The following is a 6,545-nucleotide window of genomic DNA, read 5'->3' as shown; positions in this document are numbered from 1 at the left end:
CACACACACACACACACACACACACACACACACACACACACACACACATATATATATATATATATATATATATATTAGGAGGTTGTATGGGATATATGGCTAATGACTAAGTACATACAGTTCTGAAGTAGAAAAATGTGTGCTGTGAATTCGCAAGTAGCTTTATTGTGTCCATTTACTTGCAGTACACAATTCTGCATTGTTTCAGTTTTACTTGAATGCCGTGTATTAAACATTTTATGTGAGAGACAATTATTCTCTCCTGGGAAATCTTGCTATGACTTCCCTGAATCATTGCCTTTTGTTTTTGATGAACGATTAACTTAAATAACTACATATGAAGCTATTTTGGTTTCTTTATTTACCAATTTGTTTGTATATATATATATATATTTGTCTCAATGACTGTACTAAGTCAGTTGGTTTTAGCTTAGGCCATAGCGTCTCTTTTGGAGACGTGAGTTGACAAGAGTGCGGCAATTGTCAAGGGCCGCTACGGAGATAGCGGTGTGTTTAGTGAACGTTGTAATTTGTTTATAAGATCAATCCCTGCATTTGACTATCACTTTATTTCATCTCACGACAAATTCCAACCCTCATCATAGTTCTTGTGGTGGTGGCAACAGTCTGGGATTACCTCATTAAGCTATACTGTCAGATGACAGAGGAGACTTTTTCCTGCTCCGGCCATGGACAGGAAGATCGCTTCCGGTAATCTGGCAGGGTCACTCACCCATTGCGGGCAGATTGATGTTGAACGCAAACTGGCAAACGGGGCTGTGGTTACCTGCGTGAGGAGCAGCGTAACAGGTGTGAAACCTTTGCAGAAGAACTGTCAACTTAGTGAACGGTAAAGTGCACAAGATGCTGACCAGAGAAATCCAAAACAGATCAATGGCCAGGGTCAACCAGATCAGTTAGAGAAATACTGCGATCATCAACTGACGTGATGATTATACTGAGCTATCGAAAGACTAGTCATGACTATAGATCATTCCAGAAACTCATACTGCATCGATCGTCACGCGGATTACCAGTGGTCATGGCCAGAGGTGCCACTTCTGGCACCTGCATTCGACAAGTCAGCTACAGAACGAAAAAAAAAAAATTACTTTGTCAACTCCAGAGAGGTGAAAGTAAAGTTAATATCGGTGCTATTTCAACTCAGAACGTAAAGAGAAGGAATAAATGCTGCATTTACGCTCTGATATCAAACCGGCGAGCTGGCAGAACCGTTAGCGCGCTGGACGAAAAGCTTAGCGGTCTTTCGCCCGTCGCTACGTTCTGAGTTCGAAGTCCGCCGAGGTCGACTTTACTTTTCATCCTTTAGAGATCGATAAAATAAGTACCAGCTGAACACTGGGCCGATGTAATCGACTCATCACCTCCCCCCCAAATTGCTGCCATTGAAGCAAAATTTCAAACTACTATTTAAAATTTGGAGGTGGGGTGGGCGCCGGGCGAAATGCTTAGCGGCATTTCGTCTGCCGCTACGTTCTGAGCCCAAATTCTGCTGAGCTCGACTTTGCCTTTCATCCTTTCGGGTTCGATGAAATAAGTACGAGTTACTCACTGGGATCGATATAATCGACTAGCCCCCTTACCCCCAAATTTTCAAGGGCCTGTGCCTAGAGTAGAAATAATAATAATAATAATTATTATTATTATTAAACGTTTCCTCTCTCTTTTATAGCTTGCCAACATGGCCATATTAAGAGTAGGAAGTATAAATGTTTGAGGCCTGGGGTCGCCTTGGAAGTAGGGGGCGCCTGCTCAACGACTTCAAGTCTTTAGAATTTGATGTAATTGCTGTCAATGAGACCAGGATGTCCAATACACGCACACTAGTCCCCATTTTCGACGATTATCAAATCTTTGCATCTGTTAGTCGGCCGGGAATGGGAGGTGGAGTGGCAGCGCTGTTTAAGAAAGAACTAGATGTTGAGGTAAGGTTGATCTTTCGGGACCCGGGCGGTAAGTTGGTGGTCCTGGATGTGAGCAATAGCGAAAGCGGTGTGTTTAGACTGGTGGCCGTCTACGCCAAAATTCATGAGGCGCAAGTCACCTGGTTTGGATGGTCTGCCCAATGAGCTTTATGTGAATATGCCAGACTTGTTCTCCGATCTCCTCGAAGCGCTCTACTGCAACTAGTAGAAAAGGTAGGGTGTAAACCTGGCTTCGGTGGGGCTCTGATCAATTTAGATCAATCGAAAGCATTCGATAGGGTAGACCAACGCAACCGGGACGGAGGCTGTCCTCAGTGGTCGGATCGCTGCAGTTCACTGCGGTATCTGCTCGGTCGTCAAACTTAATGGCCACCTCTCGGAACCATTTCACATCTCTCGCTCTATCAGTGGTAACATTCCAGACGCCACTCACTCTGTTTGAGTCTCTTCTTAACTAAGGACTACAGCTCAGTCAAGGAGACGAGCCATTAAAATAAACATACCAGATTGTTCATTTACGAAGTCATTATTTTTATTATATGTTTGACTTTTGCTTTTTATTTGTACAAGTTGACTTCAAGTTTCACCCAGATACCTCAAGAGACAATAAGTTAGAAGTTCGTGTTGGCGTTATGCCTAGAATGTCATATATTTGGTTTTGCACATAGTATTGGTCTAGCGATTGTTCAAGAAAACATATGAAAATTTGTTTTAATATTTGTGATTACATAGACAGTATTTTACGTAGGATATGGGCAATTCCCATGAGCACTATATTTTGAATTTCTGCCATTTTGGGGTTTCCTAGTATCTGAGCTAGGTAGGAATCAGACCCTTTTGCTATCATTCCTAGGACACCTATGACAACAGGAATTGTTTTAGTCTTGAGGTTCTACATTTTGCCAATTTCTAAGATCTTTATACTTGCCCAGTTTTTAGTAGGTCTTAACAGATACATTTATGTCGATTGGGACAGTCATATCAATGAGGAAGCATGATTTTTTTTTGGTATCACATCATCATTATTATTATTATTATTATTATTATTATTATTATTATTATTATTATTATTATTATTATTATTATTATTATTTTCATACACACGCAACAGAGTAGGCAGTTGGAAAAGAAAAAATCCTAACAGGCTACAACAAATAACCTTAGATGCCAAGAACCCTCCTAAGTATCTTAGTTGTCCATAATAACAGTTTTCTGGAGCTGTTCTAAACTGGGTTTTATGTCTAGTTCCTCTATCCAGCTGTTCAGATCTGTAGGGATAGTTCCCAATGCACCTATAACTACTGGGATACATTTTACCTACACTTTCCAAAGTCTCTGTAATTCAGTAGCTAGGTCCTGGTACTTTGCTACTTTTTCTATACTTCTTAAATTGATTTTTTTCATCATTTGAGACTGTAAAGTCAATTATCTGGCACTTTCTATTCTCTTTATCTACTACTACTAAATCAAACCTTCTAGCTTCTATTACTCTGTCAGTCTGAATGTTAAAGTCTCACAAAATCTTGTATTTCTTACTTTCTAGTACTTGATATCCTGCAAAGGCAGGATATCAATTCAAAAGTAGTTAAGGAAAATGAACCCTTTGCTCTACATGGATGATCTGAAGTTTTTTAAAAAATTTTTTTTGTAAGAATAAATAAGAAATAGATTCCTTAAAGTAAACTGTAAGACTTTTCATACAAAAATACAGGCATGAAATTTGGCATAGACAGGTGTACGATAGTAGTCATGGAAAAGGACAGGGAGTCAGCAGTGAAGGCATGCAATTATCAGATGGTCAGACATTAAAATCACTGAAAGAAAGAGAGAGTTATAAGTATCTAGGAGTATTAGAATCCGACAGAGTTATACATTTTAAAAATGAAAGCGAAAATTGAGGAATGCATCAGAAGGTTGAGGAAGCTAATGAAGTCAAAGCTAAATGGTCTGAATCTAGTGAAGGCTGTAAATTCTTGGGCAGTATCATTACTTAGATACTTAGCAGCTTTTGTAGATTGGACAAAAACTGAATTAGCAAAACTAGACAGAAGAAGTAGGAAGGAATTCAATATGAATGGCGGACTCCACCCAACAATACCCTGATGAATACCTGGTAATGGCTGTCATGGATGCTGATCTTAACTGATTGAAAGTCTTAACATGTACATGTTTGTCTAGATGTAAAAGATGGGCTACAGCAAATATTCTGCTCAATACCATAGATTTGCTGGTCAGGTGCTTGACCTTCACCAGTTGAGCATGTCCCTTAGTGACTGACAATATGTGCATCTCTAATCACGAGCAGGAATAGTGAGGGAGCATCATAACCATGTGTTGAGAAGGATTTTTGGATCTTGAATAATTCACCTCTGGAAACATGGGTGTTTTATTCATCATCCTTAAACAACCCTTATTCAGGGACATTTTTAGCAGCACTGGCTACTCGAACTGAAGAAAATTCTAATCAGGTTCCTCTTGCAAGGTGATGTGCTCTTTATCTTGGTATAAGGTCATATCGCGCACATATGGTTGTGATGCATATGCCTAGTTGCTCTTATTAGACTGGTAGTCATGATGGGTATACAGGACTTCGTATATTTTTACTCCACCCTCACTCTGATAGCGTGTGCTGTTCTCTCACTCGATAATGATAATAATGATGATGATTTTGAATTTTGGCACAAGGCCAGCAATTTCATGGGAGGTGGTTATTCAATTACATCGACTCAAATGCTCAACTGGTACACATTTTATCGACCCCGAAAGAATAAAAGGCAAAGTCGACCTCGGCGGAATTTGAACTCAGAGTGTAAAGACGGATGAAATTACACTAAACATTTTGCCCAGTATACAAACGATTCTGCCAGATAGTTGCCTTATTATTAATAATAGTAGTAGTAACAATATATGAGGTGACTCAATAATAATATTCTTATATGAAAAGACTAAGTATTGAATGTCGATTCAAATATGAGATTCGTTTTGACTGGAAGTTTAAGTTTCGCCTGACGGCTTATTTAAGCAGTGAAGAAAGATATTCTTTTCGATTTTTATATCGGATTAAAAGCTTCATTAAATTGAAGTGGGTGCTAAGGTAGAGCTCTATAGATATGATTAAAATCTATAGTAATTATTGGAGTTGGGTGCATAAATGCATGCTTACAATCAAAATCACTTGCTCAATGACCTCATTTCACTGGACATATGTGGAAGTTATCAACGAGCGAGGTAGGATTTTTGAAACATGCACACTGGTAAACATTTTTAATGATTCCGAGAACTACTCATGTTATGGTCTATCAGGATCAGTTGGCGGGGTGGCAGTGATGTTTCGGAAACGATTTGGGAGTAAATCCCGATGGACGAATCCTGAGCTGAAATACCTTAGGCAGCTCGGCATTGTTTTCGACTTCATTCAGGTGAGGCAAAACCTTGTCGTTTTTATCATCGTTACCGATATCAAAAATCACACAAATAAATGAATACATAAACACATAAATAAAAAGTATGATGTAATGAAAAGTATAAACTATATCTATAAAATGGGCGCATGCATGGTCCTGTGTTAAAAAGTTCGCTTTGCAGCCACGTGCATTTGGGTTCATTGGCATTGCGTGGCACCCTGAAAACGTATCTTCTACTGTAACCCCGAGTTATAAGTGAACACGGTTGACGGAAACTGTATAGATTCAACTTTGTGTATATGCGTGCGTGCGTATGTGTGTGTGTGTGTGTGTGTGTGTGTGTGTGTGTGTGTGTGTGTGTGTGTGTGTGTGTGTGTGTGTGTGTGTGTTTGTGTTTGCGATTGTCCCCTTCCACACAGCTCGATAACCAATGTTGACTTTTTATTTACATTTCCTGTAATTTAGTGATTCGGTTTAAAAAAATGATAGAGTAAATACCAGACTAACAAATTAAGCACTTGAGGAAATTTGTTCGACTAAACTATTCAAGGCTTGCCCCAGTATGGCCGCAGGCTGATGACTGAAGCAAGGAACGGATAAGGGATAAAACTGAAATTTGTGATTACGCGAATGAAGAATAGACTATGCGATGTCATTTGAAGAGGTGCTAGAAACAGCTACTTAAAACACATACAAATCGTGACTTACAGCCTTAATTGGATCACACATTATATAATGCACTCATAACCATACAGCGTGTGAACATCAGATATGATGGTCAAAATTGGAATACATTCGTTAAGGGATGATCTGGAACTAAATAGATTCCAATACATGAACTCATATACATTTATGCATGAATGTATACATACATACATACATACATACATAGATGCATTAATGCATGCATACATACATACATACATACATACATTCAGACATACATACATACATACATACATGCATGCATATATACATACTTATACATGCCATCAGGCTGGTTTTTTGCACATAAGATAAGTTACACAAGATTCCTTACAGCGTGTCTTGTGATATGCACGTGATGTTTCTAAGGAGCAGAGGCATTGTAATGTACACATAAGTGAATGTTTACTCTGCAAGTGTATGCGTGAGTGCGTTTTTGAGTGTATGTGTTTGTTAGTGTATGTGTATGTCAATCATTGTTTGCGTGTGT

General features: G+C 39.0%; 1 protein-coding gene across 1 annotated transcript in view; it reads left to right on the top strand.

The window, feature by feature from the left end:
- Nucleotides 1–6,545, top strand: part of LOC106871643 (uncharacterized) — a 173,135-nt gene that overhangs the window by 158,418 nt on the left and 8,172 nt on the right. The gene's annotated exons all lie outside the window — the stretch shown is intronic.

The sequence above is a fragment of the Octopus bimaculoides genome, chromosome 2 (genome assembly GCF_001194135.2).
Source record: "Octopus bimaculoides isolate UCB-OBI-ISO-001 chromosome 2, ASM119413v2, whole genome shotgun sequence".
NCBI lineage: Eukaryota > Metazoa > Mollusca > Cephalopoda > Octopoda > Octopodidae > Octopus > Octopus bimaculoides.
Note: the sequence above shows the minus strand (reverse complement) of the source record. Positions and strands in the feature narration are given on the sequence as shown.